Source organism: Ambystoma mexicanum, chromosome 9, assembly GCF_040938575.1.
Source record: "Ambystoma mexicanum isolate Mex_15411 chromosome 9, UKY_AmexF1_1, whole genome shotgun sequence".
Classification (NCBI taxonomy): domain Eukaryota; kingdom Metazoa; phylum Chordata; class Amphibia; order Caudata; family Ambystomatidae; genus Ambystoma; species Ambystoma mexicanum.
The window spans coordinates 1,492,552,486-1,492,568,195 of NC_090931.1; the positions used below are offsets into that span (position 1 = coordinate 1,492,552,486).

At 47.4% G+C, this 15,710-nt stretch overlaps 1 protein-coding gene across 2 annotated transcripts in view; it reads left to right on the top strand.

The window, feature by feature from the left end:
• Positions 1 to 15,710, top strand: part of LOC138489276 (zinc finger protein 268-like) — a 175,734-nt gene that overhangs the window by 112,694 nt on the left and 47,330 nt on the right. Inside the window, exon 1 of one of the 2 annotated variants that reach the window (XM_069616972.1) lies at positions 2,653 to 2,851. The exons of the other annotated variant lie outside the window; for it this stretch is intronic. The gene's annotated coding sequence lies outside the window, so the exon portion shown is untranslated. Of the gene's footprint in view, positions 1 to 2,652; positions 2,852 to 15,710 lie in introns of those variants that run through there. 2 annotated transcript variants of the gene reach the window in all.

A 15,710-nucleotide genomic window follows, 5' to 3' on the forward strand; every position in this document is an offset into this window, starting at 1 on the left:
TCATGCAGTTCTGTTCTGCTTTCTGTTTGAAATGAAAAAAGCTGTGTTTCCATCCATTCGAAAAAAAAGTTTAAATTGGATCCAGTGTAAGCACCCGTCAGGCGCACTGCGCACTTCACCTCTCCTGGACCAATAAAGGGTCACCTTGGATATGTGTGTTACAAATGCCCCACAGACATTGATATAGTTTGGTGGTGTGCTCCTGCTCATACAGCGAGCTAAAAGCAGACACAGTTGAAGTGAACGTTGTCCGCATATATGTAATGTATTGTGTGCAGTAAGGTGTTGGTCTTCATTTTATTTGAAACCCTTGGCATGGAATGTTGTGACTTAAGCCCCTCCTGGGCTCGTGCAGTGTCATGTGCAAAGTGACATGTGGGATAATATTAATAAAAGGGACCCACAGCTTCCCGTGCGCTAGTCAATGTCACCAGACCCCTGCCTGCAGTGTGTTCTTTGGTACTGCGCCAGCGCCGCCTCACAGACAGTGGGACTCCACTAAATGGCCCGCCCACTGGATGCCGGCCTCCCCGATCTTTGCGGCCCCGGTGCACTAGCACGGGGCGAGGAGCGGGTTCTGAAGTGTGCCGGGCCCAGTCACTTCAACTCTGTTGCCGGCTCCCCTGGCAACTCAACTTCCTTGTTCCCGGGGTGAGCTGAGCAATGACCGTCCTCTGAAAGGGGCCATTAAATGATCTCAGGCTGATGAGAGTATATTGGAGTTAGCCTGAGTGTCTCTCACTGGTTCTCAGGCCAATAAGTGGGCTTGAGTGTGCATTATAAGCACAGGTCGTCTTTGCGCATGCCCCGACGATTTGTACCAAGGTTTAGTGTTGACACCACTGCGCAGGTGCTGGTTATTAGTATCAAGCTGCAATAGTCAGGTCACTTTTTTGCATGCCCCAATGATTAGTATCGAGGTGTAGTGTTAAGACCACCTCTGCGCAGGCTCTGGTTATTAGTATCAAGCTGCAATGGTGAGGTCACCTTGGTGCATGCCCCGATGATTCATATCGAAGTGTAGTGTTGCTTGGATTACTTACTGGTAATCTTCATTACTCGTAGTCCTACTCTCCCTTATCCCAGTACTCAAACATGAGGTGACCCATGTCCCACAGGAACCCCTTTTCTATGTTTTATTTCCCCTGCCCATGCCTCCTCTCCCCCCCCCCCACCTCTGAGCATTATAGCCTGCCTCCCCCAAGCCGCAACAGCAAATAACACTGCCTGAAAAGGCCCAATCGACAATGGGGCAGGGGGAGGTAGGAAGTTTATACTGGGACGAGGAAGAGTAGGACTAAGAGTAATGAAGATAGATTATCGGTAAGTAATCCAAGCATTTACCTCCACGTCCACTCTTCCTCTTCCCAGTACTCAAACATGAGGCATGCCAACTCCAGAGAGAATGGGCTGAGATCACAAACATCACAGACCAACTGGGATATGCAACCCAACCAACACCAATTTATTGAAGCATACAGTCCAAGACATTTCCAACACAAGCTAGTCACAGAAGTGCCACACTCAAGACCCTAGCCCCGAAAGCCCCAGCTTCACTATGGTGGAGGTTCAAAAGGTAGTGCCGAACAAATGTATCCGGGTCAGACCAGGTGGCGGCGCGACAAATGTCCTGAATATGAACACCACGCGCCTCATTCCACGAGGAAGCCATCCCCTGTGTGGACCTACCCTGGACCCAGACGGGAGAGTAGAACCCACAGAAGAATAAGCCAATGAGATGGCATCCCGCAGCCAGTGACTGATTGCGGGAACAGATGCCACCAGGGGCAGCGCCACCAAACTTGACAAATAGGCTGGATGCAGAACAAAGAACCCTACTGCAGTCCAAATAAACCAGAATAGCCCGCCTGACATCCAGAGTAGACCAGCGGACCTCCTCCGTGGAGGAGGACGAGGCAAAAAAGGAAGGAAGAACAATCTCCAGCGAGGCGTGACATTTGGAAACCACCTTAGGAAGGAAGGAGGTGTGACACTTAAGGAACAAGAGAGCCTTCCTGAAAATCTTCAGAAGCTTGATAGGAGTCCCTACTTAAGGGAGGAAAAAAAGAACTGTTGTGGCTTGGGGAGACAGGCTATTATGCCCGTAGGCAGGGGAAGAAGGAGCGTAGCTAGGGGAAATAAAAATAGAAAAAGGGTTCCTTTAGGAGGTGGGCCACCTTATGTTTGAGAACTGGGACGAGTGGACTTGGAGGTAATGAGACCACCTCTGCGCAAACGCTGGTTATTGGTATAAAGGTGCAGTGTTCAGGCCACCTTTACGCATGCCCCATTGATTGGTATCAACGTGTAGTTGCAAGACCACCTCTGCGCAGGCGCGTGGTCATTACGATCAAGCAACAATGGGGAGTTCGCCTTTGCGCATGCCCTGATGAATTAGATCGAGCTGCAGTTGAGACATGAGACCACTTCTACGCAGGCGCTATTATTCGCATAAAGCAGCAGGGCATCCATTGGCGCGCATGCGTCAATGATTAGTATCCTACTGCAGTGTTCGGAAACCCAGTGCGCATGCTCTGATGATTAGTATTTAGGGCCGAGTTGAGGCTGCATTTGTGCAGAGGAAAGTGATTAGTTCCCAGTTAAAGTGCTGGTTCACCTTAGGCATGCGCTGATTATTTGACCCATGCAGTTTGGTGTTTACAGTGATTCTGCACAGCCTCAGTACAGCGCCGGGGTCTGAACCCCACTCTCCAAGGAGAGCTTCGAGTTTGTGGTCCCTGTGGCTCTTGGGTCTCGCGGAATCCTTTTAGAGATCACAAGGAAGAAATCCACACAGGATCAGTGGAGAGAAATCCACCCAAAATCCTTGCAGAGAAATACCCGGACAAGGGTAAGATGAGGCGAGTCGCCTCCCAGGGCGCGTTTTCTTATGAAGATAAGTCATTGCAGCCCTCTTTCCTATCCCTTTTAGATAGGCGGTGCCACAGCGTTACATAGAGCGCATTAACATCACGAAGGGAGAGGTGTTCTTCCAGTCAGGGTGAGCGTTAGGGTACACATTAATAGTGTGAATATTTATTGGCATAATGAAAGCCTCACATGTCCTTTTGTTTTGTGTGATACTGGCAAGTGACTTTGCCATGATGCTCACCTTCTGCAAAGTTGCTAACCGACAATGCTTTGTATTCTAGGAGTTGCAGCTTCTGTTGTTCCATAAAAAGGGCCTCTAGTGCTACGATTCCCAGCATGCATGATGTTTGCTCCACCAAGGTGAACTTTATGGGCAGTTGCCAGCGATGTAGTACTTCTATTTGTATTTTTTGATGAGAAAGTTGAGTGCTTCTATCAAAAATATCTAAACAGATTCGGACCAGCCGTTAGCGATAATTGGGCCTCATTACACGGATGGCGGAGAACCATGGCGCTATTAGCGCCATGGTTCATGCCGGTAAAATACCGGCACCGCCTTGGCGGAAAGGGGAATAACCGCCCCATTCCAAGGTTGGCAGGGCGGTAATTCCCCCTTCCACCATTGCCCTTCCCCATTCCCATTTTTGCCCCATAGGGCATAATGGGAATGGGGAAGGCGCTAATTGCGGTACCGCAAATTGCGGTACAGTAATTGGCTCCCTGGGTCCCTTTGCGGGTTGGTTTTTAACGCCTGTAAAAAGCAGGCGTTAAATCCCCCAACCCGCAAAGGGACCTCATAGTAAGGCGGTAAGGATTTACCGGTACCGGTATTTTACCGGTACCGGTAAATCCTTACCGCCATCCGTGTAATGAGGCCCATTGTCTCTTGTCGACTTAGAAATGGTCTGCTGTCTGTAGGTATATATATATATATATATATATATATATATATATATATATATATATATATATATATATATAATATAATTTGTGTTTGGTTAGTTAAAACCTTTACAAAAAATCTCAAGGTACAAAAGAACACAAATTTTGTACAGAACATATTACAATACAATGTGTTGCATCAAAAGAAATATCTTCAAAAAATATCAGCTTTTCACTTTACATAAAACAACTTTACAATAAAATTAAGAGAATCTTCCCATTTTTTCCTTAAATTCCACAATTATTTGTTTCAAAGATTGCTAAATCTTTTTCTATAACCTTTAAGAGATGTGCTAATGCAAAAACTAATGGATAGTATGAACCTTGCATAAATCTATGCAAAACAAGGGGGGGTCTGTAGCTAAAGACTTTGTAGAGTCTCTCCCCGGGGTTATTCACCCAAGAACAGGTCATTGGGCTGTGTTCGTGCTGGTAGTGAGATTCCTAGACCCCCCTTTGTTTTGCATACATCTATCCCATAAGGTTTCAGTAGAATCTGCGTTTCCAGAACACACAAATCGCTGTCTGTAGGTATAGAATTGAGGTGGCCAGTGACTTTTTATGGTTGGCTATTAGCCTGCAGCTTACATTTTTACCTCTACCCCATACGATTAAAAACACACAATGAACAAGGCATAAAAGTGTAAAGTGCAGAGCACCGAGGACGCTTGGGATAAGATTGGCTCTTTTTTAGTGAATACAAAGTGAGAAGTAATTTCAAACATCTGCAGGACTGTATCCTTTGCTAATTTGTATGGATTGTTTTACACTATTCTTCAGATGTTTCCCCCCCCTCACACCAAAAATCTAGTTCGAATCTGCCTTTATATACAAACAAGTATTCTTAAGAGGTATGGGCCAGACTCAAACCTTTGTTTGGTGCAAGTAAGGAGATGCGCTCATTCAGATACTCTTCACTCCTCCATCTCCCCGTGCACGTTTGTTCAAATAAGGGGGTATTTCTGGGCATTTTAAAGCGCATCCCGAATTCACAAGCGGGATGCGCTTTAAAATGCTCATAAATGAGGGTCCTTCCCCCTCACTCTCCATGTGTCATTTGAAACCAGCAAAACAGAAGGCACAAATCATGACCCGGTCACCTGTGACCAGGTCATAATTTTTATATTGAAGTGTGAGAGCTGCAAGGTAAACCGCATCTGTCGCACTTTCATTTCCAGCTTCCAAATGGGCATGGAACAGCTTTTTTTCCTGGCCATATAATTTTTCCTGGTAATTTCATTGAGACTGGCCCTTTCCCCGCCCACTTCAGTGTAATGCACTCCCAGCAACCATGTGGTTGCTGAGAGCCTGTCATATACTAATGCATTTAAGGGGACTGTCCAGGGAAGTTTTGCGCAGCTTTCCAGCCCCTCCAGAAATGCTCAGGTCACCTGAGCATTTCTGAAAGCTGCACAAAGTAAACAAGCGCATTCTCTTCATTTGCACTTTTTTTTAATGAATCCGTCCCTATGTATTCAGATCCTTACTGTTTTGGTCGATAGTTACAAGTCTTATCAGTGCAGTTTGTGAATGGGGAACTTAGACAAAAGTCCCTGAAGTAAATGTGTGTGTACCGTTCCCTAACCTACCTATTCTTTCAATGGAGAAAAGTCTCCAAACAGTCATTTAAAATTCAGGTTTTAGTCTTCTGAAAAAATGAAATTATTTAAAACATTTAATTCTCAATTTCATATATCAAACAATATATGTTCTTCCTAAATCAAGTAAAAGGTTCAATCATCTCGAGTAGTTTGTAGAATTACATAATAAACATTTGCCAATGTAATCCATCAAATCATGTAATTGTCTCTCTTTTACAAATGTAACCAACGAAAATGAAATAGTGTTCAAGTATCTTCAGAATCAATTGTAATATTGTTCCCAATCAATAGCAATATCAAAGTCTGGTGAAGTACAATCTTTTCAGCGAGTTTCCGGTATTTGTATGGCACACTTATTCAGGAAATGCAGTCCCTGACTTCCTATATATGTAATAAACATAAAGACATATGTATTTCCTAATTTGATCAAACAAACATCATATGCTTCTAGATGAAACCATAATCCAATATTCCCGAAATCAGACACAATTGTGCCCCCTAAGGTGTAAAAAGAACTACTCAAGTGGATCTTTCCAAATGGAACGTTGTAGTCCCAATCTCTAAATATATGAAGATGGGTGTAATATACAGGGTTCTATTACAGAGCAAGAAGCCAGGCAAGTTCTTAGGATATCTGCCAAGAAGTCTTTGAGGGTGATGGATTACACTTCAAGATGGGGCTGGCCGATATATCAAGTTTTAGAGATATATAGATATATTTTCAAAATCGATGTAGGATGAGACCTTATCATTAACATTGGGATATAGCCATATATGACATGCATTACTCACCGTAATAGCATTTCTGATGATTGTATCTGCTTAGATTCACATGCTGTGCATATAGTCCGACATCTAGTGGTAACCGCAGAGTATTGCATCTTGTCTTTCGAGGATCGAAAGGGGACGTCGACATGTTACGCTTGTAACACTATCCCTAACGTGACGTGTAGTGTACCCAGAATCCCTACGCATCGAGGTCTGTCCAATTGTATTTGTTCTGCCGTGGGGGACCCTTATGACTATCGTGAGTGAGTACAGAAAGAGAGAAGAAGTAGTAAGAAGTCCATGTTTCCTTCCATCCGAGTGGGGAGGAAGGGTGGGCGCATGTGAATCTAAGCAGATACAATCAGAAATGCTATTACGGTGACTAATGCATGTCTTCTGATGCTTGTGATTCTGCTTAGAATCACATGCTGTGCATAGACTAGCGAGCAGTACCCAGAGTTGGTGGTGGAATGCGAGAAGGAACAGTAATGAAAAGATGTCTTAGAAAGATTGTCCCACCTGAGAATCAGACCTAAAGTGAGTGTCTAGGCAATAGTGTTTTGTAAAGGTGTGTACAGAACTCCAGGTTGCCGCTTTGCAAATGGACTTGAGAGGAACATTTGCAATGGGCCTCATTACGACCCTGGCGCTAATGGGTGAACGGCGCCGTAAAAGGCTGCGGCGCCGTTAACCCATTAGCGCCTGATTACGAGGTCCCTTTGCGAGACCCGATCTTAACGGCTGGTCTACACCAGCCGTTAAAGTAGGGACCCGCAAAGGGACCTTGTTGCTAAGTACGCCTTCCCCATTCCCATTGAGCCCTATGGGGCAAAAATGGGAATGGGGAAGGGCCATGGAGGAAGGGGGAATTACCGCCCCACCAACCTTGTAATGGAGTGGTAATTCCCCCTTTCTCCATGGCGGAGTCGATAAGTTACCGGCATGGACCATGGTGCTATTAGCCTGGGTCGTAATGAGGCCCAATGAATGCTATGGAAACCCCAGTGCCCAGAGTAGAGTGTGCTCTAGGCTTGAACAGCATATCTCTCTTGTAAGAGTATAGCAGAGTGTAATGCAATTTGACAATCCACCTTGTGATGGCTGATTTGGCCTCATTATGAGTCCGGCAGTAGCCGTGCTGGTAAAAACGGCACGGCTGCTGCGGGAGTCATTATTTTTCCAGCACCTGGCGATGGGGAATCACCGGGGCACTACAGCCCTGGCAGTCCCTCCGGCCAGGGGCCATAAAAAAAGAAATCCCAGTTCCCAATCGAGTCCCATAGGATTCAATGGAATGGGGAGGACGGTAGCACCGGCACTGTTCGAACAGGTGCCGTACCGCCCGCCAGGTCACGCCTGGCGGGTTGAAAGGCACCCGCTCGCAGAACTCGTAGTTTGCTGGTCCGGTAACAATGTTGCCGGTAGGCTTACCAGCACCATTGTTACCGGACCGGCAACCTTGTAATGAGGCCCAGGGTCCCCTTCTCTACCAGCTGCCACTGAAACGAAAGACTTGTTTGTTTTTCCAGTGTGTGTAGGCTTCTTTCTGCCAAGTTAGTGGCGTTCTGGAAGAATGTGGGTAGTTCTGAAGACTGGTTCACATGGAAACCGTGGGTGAGTGCGCAGAACCATCTTATCTTTGTGAATTGTGAGGGGTTTAGGATTGAAAGGGCCTGTAGTTCACTGACTCTCCTTATAGAAGTGACTGCCACTAGGAAGGCAGTCTTATAAGTGAGTGCTTTGAGGCTTGCCTTGTGAATCAGTGCAAAGGGAGACCCCATTAGTCTGGTTAAAACCACATTTAGGTCTCATCTGGGAGCCGGGTTAGAAACAGGGGGATGAATTCTCTTAACCCCTTCCATGAAAGCTTTAATTACTGGGATCTTCCACCACAACACCTTTTGCTGGGACGTGGTATAGGCTGAAAGTGCCGCTAAGTGGACCTTCATGGAATTAAAAACTAGACCTGAGTCTAGTATGTGAGTAAGGTATAGTATAATATGACTAGGAGAGCAGTCAATGGGATTGATGCTCTTGGAATGCACCAGATAACGAAGCGTTTCCATTTATTGGAGTAGCAATGTATGGTGTTAGGCTTTCTGGCTTCTTTAAGTATATCCATGCATCTTTGAGGGAGTTTGAGATGCCTGAACTCTATGACTTCAGGAGCCAGGCCGCTAAGTTGAGAGTTTGTGGGCATGGATGAAGTGTTCCTCCCTGTCTTGTGACAGCATGTTGTATGGGCAAGGTAGTTTCAGCAGAGGAGAGAGTGACATCTCCATCAGATGGGAGAACCAGGGTTGGCGGGCCCACATCGGGGCCAATATCATGGTGACTGGTTCCCGGTGCATCTTGTGCACAATCCTGTTGAGTAGGGGAGTCAAGGGTTTGGGGGGGGAGTGTATACACATTTCCCTGACCATATTATCCAGAGACCGTTCCCCTTGGATTGGTTCTGAGGGTACCTGGATGCGTAATCTGGGCATTGTGAGTTCTCCAGAGTTACGAACAAGTCTATCTCTGGGAAGCCCCATTCTGCGAAAACGTTGGAAATGATGTCTTTGTGTAGTTGCCATTCGTAGGTTAAAGGTAGTGGGAAGTCTCTGCTGAGCACATCTGCTAGAAGATTGAGTTTCCATGGAACATGTTGAAATAGTATGAATATCTTGTGTTTGAGAGCCCACCTCCAAATGTTCTGAGACAGTTTGGATAGCCCTGGAGAGTGAGTGCCCCCTTCTTTATTGAGGTAGTAGTACATGGCTGTGGTGCTGTCTGTGAGGACTAGTACTGTATTTCCCTGCAACTGTGCCTGTAAGGCTTTCAGAGCTTTGAACACCGTTAGCAGCTCCAACAGGTTTATGTGGTTGGAAGCTACTGCTGGGGACCAAACGCTGTGCACCGTCTGCTGGAGGAGGTGAGCTCCCTATTCAGCGAGAGATGCGTCCATAGTGAGAGTGGCTTCTATTGCGGGGTTGGTGAAAGTTTTCCCCTTCAAAAGGTTTTCCCTCGACCACCACTGCAGAGAGAGACCGAAGGCTGCCGAGGCAACCACTAGATCATCCAATTGTCCACTGGCCTGACACCACTGGCTGTTGAGCCACTCTTGCATAGGGTGCATGCGCAAACGTGCGTGAGGAACCAAGTATATGCATGATGCCATCATCCCTAATAGTTGCATGGCCTTGCATACCGTCACCTCTCGACTGGCTTCATATTGAGGGAATTGAAACAGCATGTTTTGAACCCATTCGTTGGAGGGGAAGACAAGGCCATCATTTGTTCGAATTAGGGCCCCCAGAAGCTGCTTGACTTGGCTGGGGTCTAGACTGGATTTCTTCTCATTTATGGAGACTCCCAGACTGAAGAGTAGGTCTATCGTCTTTTGGGTGTTTGACAGGCATGTTTCGTAAGCGTCCCCTGTTATGAGCCAGTCGATAAGGTAAGGATATACCGGGATGGACTGCCTGTGCAGGTGAGATGCTGCAATGGCTAGCACCTTCGTGAGTACTCTTGGGGCTGAGGCGATGCCGAAGGGAAGGACCTTGAATGGATAGTGCTTGTTCTGTATCATGAACCTTAGGTATTTTCTGTGCACTGGCAGCATTTAAATATGCAAGTATGCATCTTTCATATCCAATGTTGCCATGTCATACCCCTGTGTCAGCAGAGGTATTCCTTCTTGCAGTATTACCATTCCAAACCTTTGTGGTTTGACAAATTTGTTCGCTGGGCGCAAGTCTATCACAGGGCGCATGGTGAGATCCTTTTTGGGTACAAGGAAGTACACTGAATAAATACCCTTGTTTACCTGTAGAACGAGGACGACTTTGATTGTGCCCTTTTCCAGCGGGGTCTTGGCCTCTTGCAACAGGATCCTTTGGTGTTCTGGTTTGAGGCTCCTGGACTTTGTGGTCTGAATCGAGGTGGTTGGCTGAACTCGATGCACTACCCATGGGCGACGGTTTTGAGCACCCACTGGTCTGTGATTATCCCCTCCCATGTGTGTAGGAATGTTGTTATATGTCCCCCGACTGGGGAGGCATGGGAGGAGATCCGGATCTGTGAGTCATTTCTGACTGGAGGCCGGGGAGCCTCTAGGGGTGGCATTGCGACCCCTTCCTTTCCCACGGTGCTGTCCTCTAGGTAGATATTGATTAGATGCAACTGAGCCCTGTCCTGAGGACCACGTGTTACCCGGGCTGTATTGGTTATAAGGGGGACGTGAATAGGAATGTCCGCGAAAGGAGCAGCGAGAACTCCCACCTCGCTGCTGAAAGGGCCTTTGAGTGATCTGGTGTAAAGATGTCAAAGTCTTGTGTTCTTATTTTCTGCTGTTTCCAGCGCCTCATCTACAGCTTTGCCAAACAGGTTAGAGTCATCCACCGGTTTGTTGATGAAGGCCACTTGTGTCCCAGGCTTGAGCAGAGTTTTTCAACCAGGCGTGTCTTTTTAAAAGGGTACCCTGGGCCAAAGGTCTCCCTGCTTTCTCCGCAGCATCTAGGGTGTTCTTAAGGATATTGTGGTTTACTTGTCTACCCTCTGACACAATCGAGAGCAGGCGAGAGCGTACTGGTTTGGAGACCTCCTGTAGCAGGCTCCACTGCACATTGCAATAGCTGGCCAATAGGGTGGTATTGTTTGCAATCCTAGTGGTATACGCTGCCGCCGTAGTAACATGTTTTCCTAGGACGTACAGTTTTTTGCATTCCATGTCTGGCGTTGCCTCACCCATGGACAAGGGAACCCCTGCTCTTTTTCTTGTTGTAGAATGTCCCCGAATATAGAGGGGGTCAGTAGGGGAGGGTTAAAAATTAAATTCTGCCCATGGGTTAACAGCCCTTGTCTGAGAAGGTGTGGGCAAAGAAAGGGCGATATGCCGCTTAACAGAGTATAATAAAGGGAGAGCTTGACTGGCAGGCGGCTTCTCCTTTAAAATGTCCTCCACGAAGTCGGAGTCCTGAACCTCTTCTTGCGTGGCTATTTGAAAATGTTCAGCTGCCTTTTTCAGAATGGTATTAAATGCCATCTGGTCATCCACAGGGGATGCCTGGCGAACAGGTGGAGACGAGGGAAGATCAATGCATATTGTGTCCGGATCTTGGGTATTGGTAGGTGACATCGATGGTGGATTAACCACCAGTGGCTCATCCCTTCACCCAATCTGGATCCTGGCCAGTGGGTTTCTCAAATGGGTCATCCTCTGCTAAAAAGGGTTTTGAGGAACCTCTTCCTGATCTGTAAGGTCAAAAACCTCCTCCTTAAGAGAGTAGGAGGTCCTCTGGAATTTAGATATTTGTGGGTAACGGTCTTCCTCCCTAGGCCTCTTGGGCATGGAAAATCTCTCTGAAAAGTCTACGAATCTTTCAAGCCTGTACATACACCCCTCCAACCTATCCCTGGTCCAGGAGGAGGTGCCAGAGGGGCACAGGGGTCTCAATTGGGGATCTACAAGCCTTGAACATTGAGATTTGTTTGAGGAGAATCTGAGCTAAGGGCTGGGGTCTCTCAGAATAGGGTTCCTGGCTTTTAGGACTTGTGGGTGTGTATTTTGACCTGTCCTTAGTCTAACAGGCCGCCGAAACAATCTTTGCGAGACTCTCGCAAATGTTCGGCAGTTCCGGGAGGGGTTTAGGGTGTTCAGCCGGCTTCGCCCTAGATTTAGACACTGCCAAATCTTTAAGCGTCGGCGCTGTTAAGAGGCGTCTCGACGGCCTTGTGACTTTTGGTGCTGATGCCTTGTCTTTGGAATGCCCGGACGCATGCCGCTTACGTGGTAGCGGGGTGGGCTGCCAACCTACGTGGATCGGCAGGTGCCGCCAAGGAGCTCGGCGTACGCATAGGCGCCTTGGGCCGTCCCAATGAATCCGTCGAGGTGGCACGGGAGGGGGGGGCTTGTGTGCTTGTCTTTATGGGTAGCCTGTGTGTCCCTGTTGCTGGGATTTACGTTCCCCATAGCAGAACTATTGCCCTGCCTGCCGGTGCCGGGGACTGACTTTTCGGATCGAGGTCGCTCCACTGAAAGGTCGATGGCATCTGTATCGGATCCACAGCCGTCGCTTAACTCCTCATCACTCTCAGCACCTGCGGCAGTGGGGGAGCTACCCTCGGCCTGCATCATGGCGTAGGCCACCCACCGTTTCACTCAACGCTTGACACTCGTTTCACTTGATCGTTTTAGGAAGCAAGAGCTAACGAGACCGATCGGACACCTCGTGGTGATCGTGAGGGAGACACTTATTGCAGCTCCGGTGCGTATCCTTCCAGGGGTACTTTCCCTTACAAGAAGGGCACAATTTAAATGGTGTCCTGTCCATAGCTCAGGTTGTTTAAAGCGATGACAAAACCAGAGGGGCAAAGGGAGGGGACAAGTAAATACATACTTGAAAGAAATGGAAGACCCCTACCCCCACTCTCCCTACTGTATAGGCCATCCAGAAGGTCCAGCCACACAGTTGACAGTGTCGACCGGAGCACCAGCCGTCGAAGTCTGTGGTTGTCTTCCGCTTTCTTCCACAGTGGCAGAGAAGTAATCGTCGAAGAAGGGGACGAAGAATATATAACAACCGGAGGTTGTGGGAAGAAATATACTTTGCAATTATATAACCCCTTCCAGCCCCTCTGCACTTGCCGCAAGGCCCTGCACCACACTGCACTTGTACTAAAAAACCCTGAGAGCTTCTCCAGTCTCTCCTGACGCACTTGGTTCCCTGCCCTCCCACACTTGCATGATATGTATACAGCCCTGCCTGAGGGTCGTCTGTCTGTTCTCCATTGTCTTCATCCCTTAATGTGCACTTGGAAAAACCGCAGAATCGCCGGCAGGCCTATTTGCTGTATCTAAACTGTTAAATGTTTCATATTCACTTAATCTGGACGTTATCGTCTCAGAAATTCTTGGTGCACTACACTTCATGTTAGGCATAGTGCTACAGGCACGCCCATGTCGATGTCCCCTTTTGATCCCCGAAAGATACAATGCAATGCTCTACGGTTACCACTAAATGTCAGACTATATGCACAGCATGTGATTCTAAGCAGATTCACAAGCATCAGAAATATTATTACATATGCTACCATTTTTTATATTTACACAGCTGGTGCATTCTCAAACAGGAAAAGGAACCCTGTATTTGCACTTTATTTTGATCAGTGTCTTATGAATAAATGTGTTTGTCACATGTAGTTGGCAGCTTACAACTGAGAATTTAATCCACAGAAACAATATTGAGATATGACTTTTGGTCCATATCGCCCAGTCCTACTTCACACATTTTGTAAAATTCAGATGATTAAATAATATCCCTTCATGGTAAGGTCTATACAGGGAGAGGATCCAGAGGTTCCCTGCAGAATTAGTTTAATATTCGAGCCTATCACAAAGCCAATCCACACTCGGGTGCTAGCACAGTGTTTCATTAGGATCTTAATTAGCTAATAAATACCCACAAACCACTTCTCAGCCCCCGACCTTCCATCCTGCCACTACAGGGAATTCTCTGGGGTACTGGGTATTGCATTCCGGGTCTCAAACAGTGCAAGAAGGCCCCACATTCAGGATTACTTTGAGAAAGAACAACATAAATACACCATGGATTCTCTGTGGTTTCCAGAAAAGCAATAGGGCACAAGTCACTCGGTAAAAAAGTTCTTGTGATGCAAACCAAAGTCTCTCAATCCATGGTCCATCCTGTTAGTGCTGATCAACTCTGTCACAATCTAGGGGGTTAAGTGACCCTGCAGTTCTTTAGGGCTTCTGGGTTTCGTCAAGTAATTGGGCCTCATTACACGGAAGGCGGTGAGCCATGGCGCTATTAGCGCCATGGCTCATGCCGGTAAAATACCGGCACCGCCTTGGCGGAAAGGGGATTTACCGCCCCATTCCAAGGTTGGTGGGGCGGTAAATCCCCCTTTCGCCATTGCTCTTCCCCATTCCCATTTCTGCCCCATAGGGCTCTATGGGAATGGGGAAGGCGCTAATTACGGCACCGCAATTTTGCGGTGCCGTAATTAGCTCCGAGGTCCCTTAGCGGGTTGGTTTTTAACGCCTGCAAAAAGCAGGCGTTAAAAACCAACCCGCTAAGGGACCTCGTAGTAAGGCGGTAATGGTTAACGGCCACCGTTACCATTAACAGTGGCCGTTAACCATTACCGCCTTCCGTGTAATGAGGCCCATTGTCTTATTCTTGTCCTGGTCCCTTTGCCCATAGACGATTCCTCTGCCTGGGTTCCCAGTCTTTAGTGCGATTGCATCTTAGGCCAAGGCAGTCAGCCGACAGTGAGTACAGGATTTCCAGGACAGGTCTTAGGGTTGCCACCAAAAACTTGGCCACTTAAGCCGGTTTTGTGGGCTGGGTTTGCTACTGCACCTCTTCACCCGGGTTGGGGAAACTCCAACCCCTACAACCTCTGTCCTCTCAAACACACCAGGACAGTCTTGATTCTAATGTTTCCTCTCCTCTTTTTGGAATTCTTCTAATGCCATTTCATTTTCCTCACTCATTCTATATGCGCTATCAGGCATTAGGTCCTTTGCCCTGCCTCTCTCACTCCCACAGTCTTGTAGTATGCCTGTTTCTATCTCCTCTCTTTCACTTCAGCCCTTTCAGAGCAATGTTTATGTTCCGTCCACAGAGGTCTTTCTCAACTTCATTCAAGCCTCTTGCTCACTGTCACACCTGTGGATTTTACTGTACCTTCTGATCTTCCCCGTGCTTAGCTCTTCTCTATCTCCAGAACTTTCTACTTCTTGTGATTCTCCCCTTTAGGTGACTTATCTTTATTCTTGCTCTCCCTCTTCACCAGAATGTTCCTGTTTACTCCCTCCTCCTTCTCACCGACCTTCTCTCCCAGCCTCCTTTTCCCCTTTCCTTAGCTAGAACCTGGAGCTAAAGTTATATGAGCCAACTATGAACGGCTGCCAATTGGAACCTCCAAGGGGGAGCAGGGAAGGGAAGGAAAGGGGGCTCTGGCTACCTAGGCTGCTCGGAATGTGGGCTTGTATCATACAATACAGTCCTTGTTCCGAGCTTCCTCATTGGCCAGCGGCCCCTCCAGGGTGCTATTAAGTTAAAAAGCTGGTACCCGAAAGCAACTTTCCAGAGCCATGGTAGAAAAAGATCACCAGGAGAAGGACAAAGCACATGGCGCTAGTGAGAAAGTGACTGAAAGAACAATTACCAACTGAGAGACACATCTTTGGATACCCAACACCCTGACAAACTATGTTTCAATCAAAACTATACGGTCTCACATGATCATTTTAAAAACCACCACACATGGTATGAGAAGTGCGATGAAAGTGCACCTGGCAGAAGGAAGACAACTGCTCCATGGCACACTCAAAAGAGAGGATGCACACTCATCAAACATACGCTGAGAACTGTGAAGGCATCATGAAGTAAGACAGAGCCAACAGACTTAAAGTTCAAACAAAAGGTGTTTAACTTGCCTCATTACGACCCTGGCAGAATGGGGTTTACGCCGGCGCTAACAGCGCCGACCCCTTCCGCCTGACTACGAGGTCCCTTA